Source organism: Polyergus mexicanus, unplaced genomic scaffold, assembly GCF_030449975.1.
Source record: "Polyergus mexicanus isolate NDT 795.1 unplaced genomic scaffold, iyPolMexi1.0 SCAF_8, whole genome shotgun sequence".
Taxonomy (NCBI): Eukaryota; Metazoa; Arthropoda; class Insecta; order Hymenoptera; family Formicidae; genus Polyergus; species Polyergus mexicanus.
Window position 1 is genome coordinate 7,002,130 of NW_027223328.1, and position 14,166 is coordinate 7,016,295.

A 14,166-nucleotide genomic window follows, 5' to 3' on the forward strand; every position below is an offset into this window, starting at 1 on the left:
CAAATGCATATCTAAAAATGCTTTTTAATTTGACAGTATCCACAATAATAGGAATTTCTATTAATTCTCTGAACAACAAACCGTCATTGCAAAAAATGAAAAATTAAATTTGAAGCTTTCTATGTGCGTATATAAAATTAAACTCCTTTATAATGTAAAAAAGAGAGACAGAGAGAGAATAAAGAATTTCTAAAATTATTTTAATTGATTTAAAACGATTTTATATATTTTTTTCTTTGTTTTATTTATTTGAACTTACTTGCCTCTGAGTTTTTGAGATAATTTAAAGTACTATTATTATTCGTCACTGCTATCTGACGATATAATTGTGATGTGTTAATGTGGCATTGATTTAATTACAAAAATACTATAATATTTTGGATACGTAGGTACGGATTTTAAGTCTACCTGTTTTCTTTCTACCTATCTCTATCTCTCTCTTTCTCTCTTTTCATAATCGCCCGAGATAATCCTATTAATTCCAGCTTGGTATTAGGGAGCACAGTAAAGTATATTATCGCATAACGAAACCACCGCAAAACGCTTAATCTAATTTATCTTGTAAAATTAAATCGCGTGTAATTTTGTCGCGTGTATTCTTTTATAAAAACTTATAACTTCTTTTCATATAAAGATTAGTTCAACATCATTAAATTAATTATAAGAATTACTTAAAATATGTGATCATACCGCATACAAGACATGCGTTTATTAATAATATTATTATATCACCAGTCGGAGGTTAACATATATCGACTCTCCAATAAGATGAAATAAATTAAGTATTAATATATGTATTATTGATGTCAATATTTTGATTGTCTTAGTGATTTTTATTTTGGTTGACATTTGAGAAAACTCTTAATTTATTCATTTCTACTATCTCTATAAAAATATCAAAATATATTTAATTTTTTAACTGTGTAATGTAGCATCACACACATTCATCACAATTACTTATATATTATTCATAGTTTATAAATATTATTAAAAATCAGTATTGTAGAAATTACGATGAGAAATTGTAACGATATTTGCATTTGATCAGTTTATTCACGCGATTTATATCTTCCAACAATTTTTATCATATGTTATAAAATAATCTATTCTTTTCGTTCGAAGCTAATTGAGTTTTTAAACGCTTACAACGAGATAATCCGCAGATATTCACGCATGAATACGGTTCGCGTTGTCCTGTGGCGATATCACAGAGACGTGCTTAAATAAATGGCATTTCAAGCTGCTATCCCTCCGTGAGAGATGCAGGCAGTGAATACGGATATAAATTGACATGTAATAAATCGAAAGTGCCAACTCGTGCCGAGGTGCGTTTTCAATTAGGCCATCCATAAAAACGCGCAACCTGTTATCCTCTTACATAGCAGCGAACGCGATAAAGAAAAACATTTAGTGACACGAGAGATGTAAGCGTAAATAGATTAATACTTAGTGGGAAAACATCATACGCTGACGCAGAACGGTCTTTCGCTAATTACGAAATTGTACTAGGACACATATTTATTAATTACAACATGCAATTTGCATTTTATAATGAATTCAAATGTCGGTGAGTTAATTAAATTCTTGAGCGATGCGTTGCTTTCAGGCTATCTCAGATAAACTGGATAACTTTTTGACTTTATAATTACAAAGAGAATCGTATCTGACTCAATTATCTTAAAATGAGTTTAGGAATTTCTAAAAATCTCTAATGGGAGAAGAGACCAAAATAAAATAGATGCGATAATATATCAATAATCAGAATATTGATATAGAAATATTGAATCCAAAACTACGTATTTTTTCAAGCATACTTCTTCTTAAATTTTATATTAAATTTAATCTTAATTAAATTTTAATTCAGATTAAATATAATTAAATGTGATTTAAATTAATTTGATTTTAAATAATTAATGATATGAAATACTTGCATAGAGAAACATGAGATTTCTAGAAAAGATTTACAGCTAAAATAAGGAATAATTAGAACACTCGTAATAAATCAAAATTCGTTACAGCCAGAGAAAATGGAATTAAATCCCTTACAATAATGCAAAGGATAAATTTTTTCTAACATCGGAAAACGTCAAAATCTCAAGATAGTTTTGTAATAAGCATCATATAACTTTTTTATTATATTTTTCTATTTTTTTCCTCTATTTTATTATTATAAATTACTGACTTGTAAACTAACTCTAATGTATGTGTGGATTGCGCTTTACTTATGGCTTACAATATTTTGTAAGAATAATGTGTAAAGTTTATTATCGAATTCAAAAAGAAAATTATTTACGCGTTATAATATGCAGATGTGTGTTCAAAATTTTTGATGTATTTTATCGTGATATAATCAATGGGCGAATAGAAAAGCGAACATTCTTAAATACGATATGGTATTCAGCTATAACTGAAAAGTTATGTCTGACCTCATCGGTCTATCATAAAAAGCGCGTAATTTAGGTAAATGACAATCGATAGCTATTCCGAGACGCGCTAAGTGCACGCTCTGATAAATGGCAACGTTATGGAAAATGTATATCATATGAGCGACAGAATGTTCGTGTTTGCAAGACCTTATCGCGTACGGACATTTTATGATTGATTTTTTTGACCTCCGAATCTAACAAGACCTTCAGAAATATTTAGATTTTAATTTCATTTAATTATCATGATTATCTATGTATATAAAGCAATTTGATTTTGTCTCATAAAACGAGAAAGAAAGATGAGGCAACTTTCTCATAGTTAATTTTTAATATGTTACTTCAACATAGTCTTTAGCTTGTAAATATCATTGTAAAAATAATTATACATATTTAATAATTTATTTTTCAAATAATCTATCTAAGAGTAATGTCAAAATTATATTTCATATTATTTTGTACAAGATATTTTCTTTTCTTCCCTCTTTCTTATAAAATTGTGGACAAAATATATATATCAACATATACAATAAAAAATATTAATATATCATAAATATATATATAATACAATATATCTCTTCTAACAGATCTACTTTTATATAATCAGAAGCACATATTAAAAAAACTATTTAAAACAAATACTTCAGACCATCGTTCGTAACATTGAAACAGCGGATTGACTATTTTTATAAAATTTAAAGACAAAATAGCATATAATCGCATGTTCCTTTGAAAGTTACTCACCCACGATGTCCCAATGGAGATCGGTCTTTTTGACGTCACTGAATGAAATTCCGCGAGATGTACAGAAAGGAAAACGTGAGCGAAGAAGAATGAAAAACGTTTCGAGATCAACGACGATGGCCCAATCGTAGTTTTTCTCGATATCACACATTCAATCACTAGATATCTTCCGATCTGTGAATAGACATCACAGCTATTCGTCCGGTTATCGGAGATTTCGCACCGTGTTATTCCACCATGTTCTCTTATAGATTTTTTGCAGCCATCCTCTCGAACAACGGTAGAAACGTTTTAAACGATTACGCGAGAATTAAAAATCACACACACTCTCGTTTTTTATTATATTGTATGGATTCCATTCCCAAAAAAAGGAAGAAATACAAACAAACGGTATAATATTTTTACGAAAAATAAACAGAAGTCATAAATTGTCAATGTATCATGTTTACTGCGTTATAATCGTAAGGAAAACGATGAGCGCTCATCATGGTGACTGAAATATTTTCCTAAGAAAGTTTGACAACAATTTTGAATAAATTTTTCTAATTTGAATATAATTATTGAACTTAAAATTTTCACGCGTTTTAAAGAACTAATTGTAAATATCTCGTGATCTCATCAAGAATATTCAAATATATATCTGAAAGATTAAAAAATTTTAAGATAATTATTGCGCTTTAGGCGCATATTATTATATATACAAAAATATCTTTATAATCCTAATCTTTCTCTCTTTCTCTCTCTCTCTCTCTGAAATCGTATCAATAAATTTCTCTTTTTTTTTTTAATTTTGCAGACGTTGTATGTTTATTATTTATAAAAACCCTCAAGTTTGATGATCGCTGTGATTTTTGCTAAAAATAGTGATTAAATAACCAGAAATGGCCAATATATGTATATATATTAGGTGTACAACTTTGCTTCCGCCGTTTTCCTATAGATGGCTTTAGCGGTAAGTAGTGGTCGAAATAAATAGATCATAGACGTCATGCGATAAACTTGGGCATCTGTCAACATAACCCCATAGAAACATTAGTCGATTTGCGTCTGCATCATAAGTTATTCTCGATTGAAAATGTCAGTTTACGAGTCAAATTCTCGTCATTTGCGGGAGGTTTAATTTTCTGCTTCAATATGAAGAAATCTGCGGCTGAGGCTCATCGAATGCTCTCAAATACTTATGGTGAAGCCGCTATTGGTGAAAGAACGTGTCGTGAGTGGTTTCAACGCTTCAAGAATGGTGATTTTCACGTCGAAGACCGGCATAGCGGTGGAAGAGAGAAGGTTTTCGAAGATGCAGAATTGAAGGCATTACTTAATGAAGACTCGAGTCAAAGTCAAAAAGAATTGGCACGATCATTGGGAGTCAACAAGCAATTGCAAAACGTATAACCAGTTTTTTACAATAAAGCCTCGAATTTCGGGAAAAAAATGGCGGAAGCAAAGTTATACACCTAATATATGTGTATGTATCTATGTATGTATATATGTATGTATGTAATGTTTACAGATTAGTAACAACAAAATATGAAATTTTTAATATTTTCGCAGTAAACTTTATAACATATTGGAAAATGAAACAGTGAGGATTTTTTTTGCCCACGCCACCTTAAATCAAGAGAGATAGTCCTTAAGTGGTCACGTTATTTTTATAGCATGTTAGAAATAATAGCGCAATAGAGAGTGTATCACCTTTTAGAGATATTCGTTGTCTAACAGGCTAGACCGACTATCTTTATGATGATTGTCCTTCCAATATATTGTAGAATTTACTATATTTTTGATTGATGCCGTCAAAAAAAAATCTCAACCAATTAGTAAACTATTGGGTCGAGCTCTAACTTAAAGATTTCTTACTTAAAGATCTCTACACTATTTGAAGAGCAATTAAAAAGTATAACTTAACATAGCACGAGCCGTCTTTCTCTAAATACGTCATCGCACTGATTACCAGAAAAAGAAACAATCTTATTGAGTTTTAACACAAAATTAAAAATTTGAATCATACATGGATGCGACAGTGACGTTATATCTATAACGTACTAAATGAGGTCAAAGAGATAGATTAGTACATGTCACCTCAACACTTCCTGACGTAAGGGATATCATCATAATGATGAACTGATATTACAAATTAGGAGAACCAATGATTTGCTAAATTCAATCTTTATAATTCAATAAGCCATCTCAGAATATTAGAAACATTGACAATTTAATTGACATAACAATTTACAGAACTGAACAGATTCCTATTTTAATTTCAGAAATAAAAAAGAACGGCACATAATTTTATAAAAAGATATTTGTAAATAATTTCCACAATTTAGAAATAAAAACTAAAGATTTTACAGCGAACAAAATTTTATCGCCGATAATGAAGCCTATCAAAATTTTTATATCATCCTACATTAATATTATGTATGTGACATATCACATGCAACTGATTCAAATAATGAATATTTGAAATATGTTGATTGATGCTCGACGAAAAAAAAAAAGATAGAAAATGTAGAAAGATTATGTAATTGTTCTCATATGTCATATATGACATTTTAAAAAATAAATATTATTAAAAATATAATATTTAACAAAAAGAGAGTGCATGTCTTTTTATAAGAAAAATAAGAAAAATACACATTCTATTAAAATAATTAATTTAATCATTCATCTCACGAATCATCCGCGAATATTTTCTAAACGAGTCGCATTCCTCGCCGAAATCCCCTTCTAATATTCTCCGATATTAAAAAATTATTTTATAGCCAAGTTCAACGCACTTGTTCGCGACACTATTATATGAATCACCATGAAGAACGCTATCTATCTCGTTTAACACCTAACAAGACAGCTTGATGCACGAAACTAAAATTTTATATCTCTAAAAACCTATTGTTAAATGCATCAAATGCACCAGCAATAAAATTAAATACGACACTAACTGAGTTATGCGACGAAAATGATGGTGTCGAGAAATTATTTGAAGATCGGATCCCTCGAGGACGCAAAATTTCGCGCGCGACCAGGCGGCAAACGCGCGATATATCCCGATATGATAATTTCTTTATCGATATAATTCACCAGATAGTTTCTTGTACTGCACGAGAACCCGCGAGTTATCCGTTTTTATCGAAAGCGCACACACCACGGCACCGCATACGAGATCTGAAGATACGAGAGATACGCGTACGTAACGCCTGGTGCGACTGAAGCGCAGCCACTGAACGCCGAGGGGTTGTCGCGCGGAAGGCGCCCTCGGTTCAGCTTGCCTTCTCGTAGCTCTATCGGGGATGGTGGTGGTGGTAGTGGTGATCAGGGCCGATGTATACTTGCACAGATCCTGTAGCAAGATGAGTTCTTTTGAAAAAAATAAAAATTGTGTACATTTTCCATCAAATGTTTCTTTTTATACTTCGATTTAAAATATTTCGATAAAAAGTTTGCTTTAAAAAAAAAATATATATATATAAATATTATAGAATTTTTAAATTGATAAACTTGAGATTTGTAGCATTAACACAGATCTCGGTACGCAAAATTTTTTGAGACATATAAACGGTTAATGCATCAATTGTATAAATTTATACATATTTGACTGAATTATATTGATACTTGGCAACGATATTTACAAATGAATATTCTTTAAAAAATAAAACAAATGTTTTGTATGTGTATATCTATTATAATGTATACAACAGAACATGCTATATACAGGGTGTCCCTTTTTAAAGGACCCACTCAAATATCTCAGAAACACTGCGTTAAATCGAAAAATGTTTCAAACAAAAGTTGTGTGGCTTCAAGGGAGCCATAAGATGGTGACAATGATTTGACCTTGGAAAATCATTTGAAGGTCATGTGAAGGTCAACTTTAAAATCTTAAATAGAAATCCCCATTTTTTATTTAGTATTCTTGTAGCTGACATCGAGAGCTTTCCAAAACACTATAATAAAGTATTTTTTCATTAAGTACTTCTTGAGTTATTTTATATTTTAATCTAACATATTTTGATATAAAAAATAAAATATTTCGTAAAATATTCAGTTTTCGATAATTTTACCGTAATACTTCTATGTACAGAATAATAAGACAAAGTAATTAGTGCCAAAAAAAACAAATAATTGTTTAAAAAAATACATTGTAATAATTTTCTTAAAAACAATTTTTTTTTTATATACTAATTGATTTGTCTCATTATTCTGTACATAGAAGTATTATGATAAGATTATCAAAAACTAAATATTTTACAAGATATTTAATTTTTTATATCAAAATATGTCAGATTAAAATATAAAATAACTCAAAAAGTACGTAATAAAAAAATACTTTATTCAGTGTTTTGGAAAGCTCTCGATGTCAGCTACAAGAATACTAAATAAAAAATGAGGGTTTCTATTTAAGATTTTAAAGTTGACCTGCACATAACCTTCAAATGATTTTCCAAGTTCAAATCATTGTCACCATCTTATGGCCCCCTTGAAGCCACACAACTTTTGTTTGAAACATTTTTTGATTTAACGCAGTGTTTCTGAGATATTTGAGTGGGTCCTTTAAAATGGGACACCCTGTATATGTCTCATCGTAAAGCTGTAAGCGTCACCTGTCCAACCGTTGTCGTTTACGTCGCGAACTTTTTGTAACTTTAACCGAACACAGGATCTGACAAAAAAAGCTATCAGGAGAAGTTCTGACAAATTTTTGCATCTGCGAACCCATCCGTGAATGTGCGCCAAATCGAAAATGTACACGTGTCCAACAATCGCGTTACAGGGAATATTGTGTTGCGAAACTTTAACGAAGAGTTGAGAGTTTTTAGTTTAATATAATAGATATACATTTAATTTAATTTTTAGTTCAATGGTTTGATAGCTTTCAATTTTGTATTATCTCTTAATTTTTTGTGAGAGGAGAGATATCAATTAAACCATTAAGCTTTAGATTTATTATTATGTAACCCTTTAATTATATCAAAATATTTTCGATTTAACTCTTCTTGTAATTATTCAAAGTTTGCTATTAACGAGTTTTAAGTATACAATTTCTTTTAAAGAATATTTATTTTTGATAATATAATTATTACCTATTAGTTGATTAAATAACGTTCAAAAGTATTTTTTTCATCTCTCATATTTGATGTGCTTTTTGAAAAAATCTCAAGGATACTAACGAATTCAAATTAAAAGTTCGAACCAATGCCTTAACGAGTTTTTATTGTAATATTTATTAATTTAACTGATACGTTAAATTTTTGCGAAAATAAAAAAGCATGTAACCAGAGAAAACATTCGTGATAATACCCATCATGCGCATGTAACAAAAACCGAACTGTCGCCGTTTGAATGCTGACGTCAATGAGAGCTTCCCCGCAAAAAAAGAAAAAAAAAGGGAAAAAAATACGAAATGAAACTGAATGCATCAATGCTTCTACAATTTCTAGATAGTTCGGAATTAAAACTCGTTTCTGTACCGGATTGACTTATAGTGAAAAAGCATTAGTATAAATTTCACGCTTTGTTACGAAAAATTAAAAATCTAGCTTAAAATCTATTCGTTCAATTTTATCTTTATCGATAAATTCATCTTCGTCTATCTTTTGCAGAGAAAAAAAGAAAGTACTTTAAAAAAATCTAAAGCGAGAAAATGGATAAGTTATATCGTTATTGAACGATTAAAAATCTTTTTTTTATAAACAGTGTAAATAAATAAACGGATATTACATATGGATATTTAATCAAATTTAATTACTTGAGTGATACTTTTACTATCCGTATGTCTATATATCGAAATTTTTACTATCCTATTATTTTCCGAGTATTAAGGATCTAGCAATATATTGTATTTATTTTAAATTCGTGGACATCATATCGTCGGACATTGTTTGTTGTAATAAAAGCGACACTGATTCGCAACATTCTTGATGGCAAAGTTACCATTCGCTATTCGCGATATGAACGTTATAAAATGTTTACGTATAAATGATCACATAAGGTCAATTGGATCAAAGTTAGAGAATCTGAATATTATGAGTATCGAGCCGTAGAGAATATATATACGAAGATTCACTGGCAAGTGATACGTAATATATAAGTTGCGAATTCTAATGAAATAAAGTTTTAGCTTGGTGAGACTTAGAAAAGCTGAAATAAAAGTGTTGACATAATTTTCAAGATACATAATTTTCATATATGTACATATTGGAAGGTTTTATTTAAAAAGTTCTAAAAGATGACAGGATATGTAAAAAAGAGCAGAGTGGAAGTCAAATGTGTAACTTTTCATATTTAACAAAATCAATAATATATTCGATCGATTTCTCTCATTTCAAAAATCCATTTTCTTTGTCTATTCTTTTTACTGTATGACCTGTTAAAATATTACATGTACGTATGTTCTCTCCTCGGTATAACGTCTATCCATCTATGCAATTATAAGAATAATAATCTTATTACGATACATTAAAAGACGTTTATTGTCATTCACTAAATTACCGTATCCGTAAGGGCTTTGTATGAATCGTTATTTTTTTTTTCTTATGGATATTAAACTATTGAAGGGACATTGTCTAGTTACGAGAAGTATAATATACCAATGCATTACCAAATTATAACGCTACAATCTGCAAAAAAATTTGCGTGTAAAGCTATCGCGAAAAGTGCACAGACCTTTTATTGCGTCGGAATATTATGTTGCGTAGAATTAATAAAACTCCATTAGGCTTAATTAATTGAGAATAATAATTTTAAGTAGTTTTGCTTTTTCGAGCTATGTTGATGCATGATTAATGAAATCGATTTTACAGCGGGTTTTTTTTTCGCGAAATTAAGAGAAGTTTGATTTAGATTTGCATTTTTAATTTGAAATCTGTTATTCTCTTCCACTGAACTGTTTATCTCACATGCTTTTTCAAGAAGCGTATGTAATGTGGTGCTCTTTCAAGAAATATACTTCTCTTGATATGACTGATAACACGCGGAAGCAAAACAGCACAGAGTTGCGATATAAAACGGGGATATATAACGGGAATATGGAAGGTTAAACTTAGCGTGAGTTTTCTCTAATTAAATCTCTACATCTCTGCATTTGTTATTTCTTTGGGTGACGCATGCGCTAAAAATAACTTTATTTGTTTGTTTTTTTTGTTAGAAATATAGATGATGATCAAATGATTTGATATTTAAAACAATTAACATAGTAAAGAGGAGCTTCTCTATTCAAAAATCATCGGCACCGAGCTATCTCTCTATTCTGCGCTCAATCCTGTCATTTCAATAACGTATGTGTACAGCGTTTTTGCTTCCATTCGCTCTCTAACTTCATAGCATAGTCATGTTGCATTCATGTGGCAAATGTGTAGTGAAAGAGATCAGCTTGTAACTGTTCCAGAATAAAGGGAGATCCAGAATAAAGAGATAGCTCGATCCCGATAATTTCAAAAGTAAAAGAGGTCTATTTTATTCTATTGTACGCTTCTTGTCAGACTCGAACCTGTGATCTTTAAATTGGAAATCTAATGCGCTATCCTTTTCGCCAAAGGAATTTTATACGACAATTTCTTAAATTGCACGTCAAATAAAAAAATCAACAATTTTTCAAAATTAAATATGCGTTAAATTTTTTGCGTTATATGAGCATTCAATTAATGTTATATGTAAAATTTAACAATTTACTTAAAACGGTGATATATTAATGTTGTGATGAATCATCGCAATTTACAGAATGCCGTGTTTCACTCCATTTTACGAGTACTTAATTGGCAATCCTTTTAGTTATAAAAAGCATGATTAAAATTAACGTTTTATGATAAAATCTGCATATCATCGAATTTATTACGATAAAATAAAGTTTGATAACAACAAAAAATATGATGATTTCTTAATTTATTCATCGGTTGAATAATCTATTTTAATTATTTTATCACGATCGATAGAATCTATTAAATTTGCAATTTTTTACATATACGTGTCTATCTCTATTTAAAACAATGCCTCTAGTTGTAAGACGCAAAATGAAAATAAAATTTAGCGCAACGAAATAATTACGTTTGTCGCAATAAAATAATTACTCGTAGGTATCGTCATAATTAGAGCAACTACACTGCTTCTATAATGTTTTATAGTTGGCTTGTAAATAACAATTTTATTGTTAATTATTATATATTCAAACACAATTCTTGACGTCTTTTGCAGCAAGATGCAATTTATTTCTACTTTTCTTAGCAAAAGTATATTTAATTACTACCAAAAATTAAGAGAAACTAACGTAAAACTTAGCCATTCATATATTTTAGAATATTTAAAATTCTTTACATACATATAGAAGGTAACGGAAATAAGAATAGAAAATTAAAAATAGATATTATTCTAAATATATTATTAGGTGTACAACTTTGCTTCCGCCGTTTTCCTATAGATGGCTTTAGCGGTAAGTAGTGGTCGAAATAAATAGATCATAGACGTCACGCAATAAACTTGGGCACCTGTCAACATAACCCCATAGAAACATTAGTCGATTTGTGTCTGCATCATAAAGTTATTCTCGATTGAAAATGTCAGTTTACGAGCCAAATTCTCGTCATTTGCGGGAGGTTTTAATTTTCTGCTTCAATATGAAGAAATCTGCGGCTGAGGCTCATCGAATGCTCTCAAATACTTATGGTGAAGCCGCTATTAGTGAAAGAACGTGTCGTGAGTGGTTTCGACGCTTCAAGAACGGTGATTTTCACGTCGAAGACCGGCATAGCGGTGGAAGAGAGAAGGTTTTCGAAGATGCAGAATTGGAGGCATTACTTAATGAAGACTCGAGTCAAAGTCAAAAAGAATTGGCACGATCATTGGGAGTGGACAATACTTTGAATCATAAATGTATAACCAGTTTTTTACAATAAAGCCTCGAATTTCGGAAAAAAAACGGCGGAAGCAAACCTAATATTATATATAAATAAATTATAGATAATTTCTCTTCCTCGAAGCAAAGAATAATAATTTATATTGAACATGATAAAGATTTAAACAAGAATTTCTTTATTTTCGAAATTTAGAAATTCAAATGACTTGCTATCTTATATATCGTGTATTATTCATCTTATTAATGTAATTTCAAGAACCATGTTGAACAGTAACAATATATTTTAAAAACTCCCAGCTTTAGTACAACGAAAGGGAATCGTATGTCCAGCAATATACATATATACAAGTTCTAAAGAAAAAGCTTTCAGGTCAGGTTAGGTATAAAAAGCTTTTTCAGTTATTGGCCTGATGTTGTAAGTGCAAACTCCGTCAATCTTTATATATTGTATATTCGACGTTGCAACAAACCATTAAGAATGGTACTGGTTAAACGAAGAAAACTACTATTTTTTGACAGCTCTGGAAATAGGACTGACTTTCTATATAATAAAATTACGAAATATTTATATATGATAATGGAAATCAAAAAATTGTATTTTTCTTTTTTTTTTTTTTTTTTGAACATGCCTTTTATTTCACATAAAAAGAAACTATGTCACAAATGTATAGAATTTAATACGATAAATCCTGTACCTCAATCCTGTCTTTTTTCATTGGCAAAATACTTTATAAAATTGATGCTATTTGACTAAATATTTAATATACTTAAGAAATTTAAAAACCGAAAGACTTCTCGGCTAATATAATTCTTAAAGAATATATGCGTGTATTTATCATTTGGCATAATTATTAAATTTATACGATAACAAATGTAATAATTTTATTCATTCTGTAATTAATATAATTCACTACAAAAGGGAGAAAAAGATATATGTTGAGAGCAAAATTTTAATTAATTATTTTGATCTTATTTTATATAAACATGATACTATTTTATATGGATGTTTCGTGACAAGGCTGGAAGCACTTTCCAATAATGCGCTTCAACCTCATCTAACTCTAATTTTGTTAAAGCTGAAATTTCCTATAACTTATGGTCGATAATTTAATTATAATTTCCGCTTGCACCAAACACGCACAACATGCAAAATATGCGGAGCCACAATTCATTTCATTTCATAGCTGCAATCTAGGAAACATTTATAATCAAATTTATTACGATCTAAAAATTAAAATTATTAGTAGAAAAATGCGTACGTTTGTTCTCTGTTGAAAATAAAATTCTAATTTTAAAATGTAAAATGTACCATACGAATTTAAATGATTTACGTGAGATATAATAAAAATCGATTAATTCTCAATTTCTGAATTTCTGAATATAATTTTTTTAGCAAAGTTAAAAAAGCGCATTTCAAGCTTGAAAATAAAATTTCATTTCTTTTTTGACACATTTTAGCCATTTATCCTTTTATAACTTTCGCAGTAAAATTATTTTAATTCAAAGTTTCTCAAATATACGTGTATCGGACATATATTTTTTGATATTTTATAAATCTTTATCTCTATTACGAAAGCGAAAATATCGTGCATATGAGCGCACTTTCCATCCTGCCAAGTCGTTTATTTCCTATAAAATAGCGATGTATCATGTACAGGCAAAATGGTCATGTCGGACGAGCCAGCCTTAATGTTACATACGCCACGCTTCTCCTTCACGTTAATTTAGATATTTCTCATCGTCATCGTCCGGCTTATCCCCATCGCGCTTCCTCGTTTTCTTCGCCCACCTCTTCCATTTCTTGCTCTCTCGCGCGGAACGAGAAAAGAGCGCAAATTGATCCCCCTCAAGGGCATTTACGTATCCACATACTTTAATCACCAGTCCCCTCAAATGGCGGGCATAACGACTCACTTTAGTCGTATTTAACATTTTAGCTGGCAGTTGCAGAAAACATGCATGAAGACTGAAAGACAACATAGTGTCTCTGAAATGAGAACTTAATCAAGTCAGATATTGTGTTAAAATTATATTTTTATGCATAATATCCGATGTTTAAGTTTTTCATAAAACAGTTATACTTAAATAAAAATAAATAAATATTTTTTTAATGAAAGATACTTAATGTCATGATGTTTTATATATTCATTGCTTATA

At 29.9% G+C, this 14,166-nt stretch overlaps 1 protein-coding gene across 5 annotated transcripts in view; it reads right to left on the bottom strand.

Moving 5' to 3' along the window:
* Nucleotides 1-6,397, bottom strand: part of LOC138935909 (uncharacterized) — a 71,371-nt gene extending 64,974 nt beyond the window's left edge. For 3 of the 5 annotated variants that reach the window (XM_070300829.1, XM_070300823.1, XM_070300827.1), the window contains exons 1-2: nt 6,107-6,397; nt 3,168-3,673 (exon numbers count right to left, since the gene is read on the bottom strand). The gene's annotated coding sequence lies outside the window, so the exon portion shown is untranslated. The remainder of the gene's footprint in view (nt 1-3,167; nt 3,674-6,106) is intronic. The other 2 variants (XM_070300825.1, XM_070300828.1) reach the window with 2 other exon arrangements.
* Between the last annotated feature and the right edge of the window lie 7,769 nt (nt 6,398-14,166).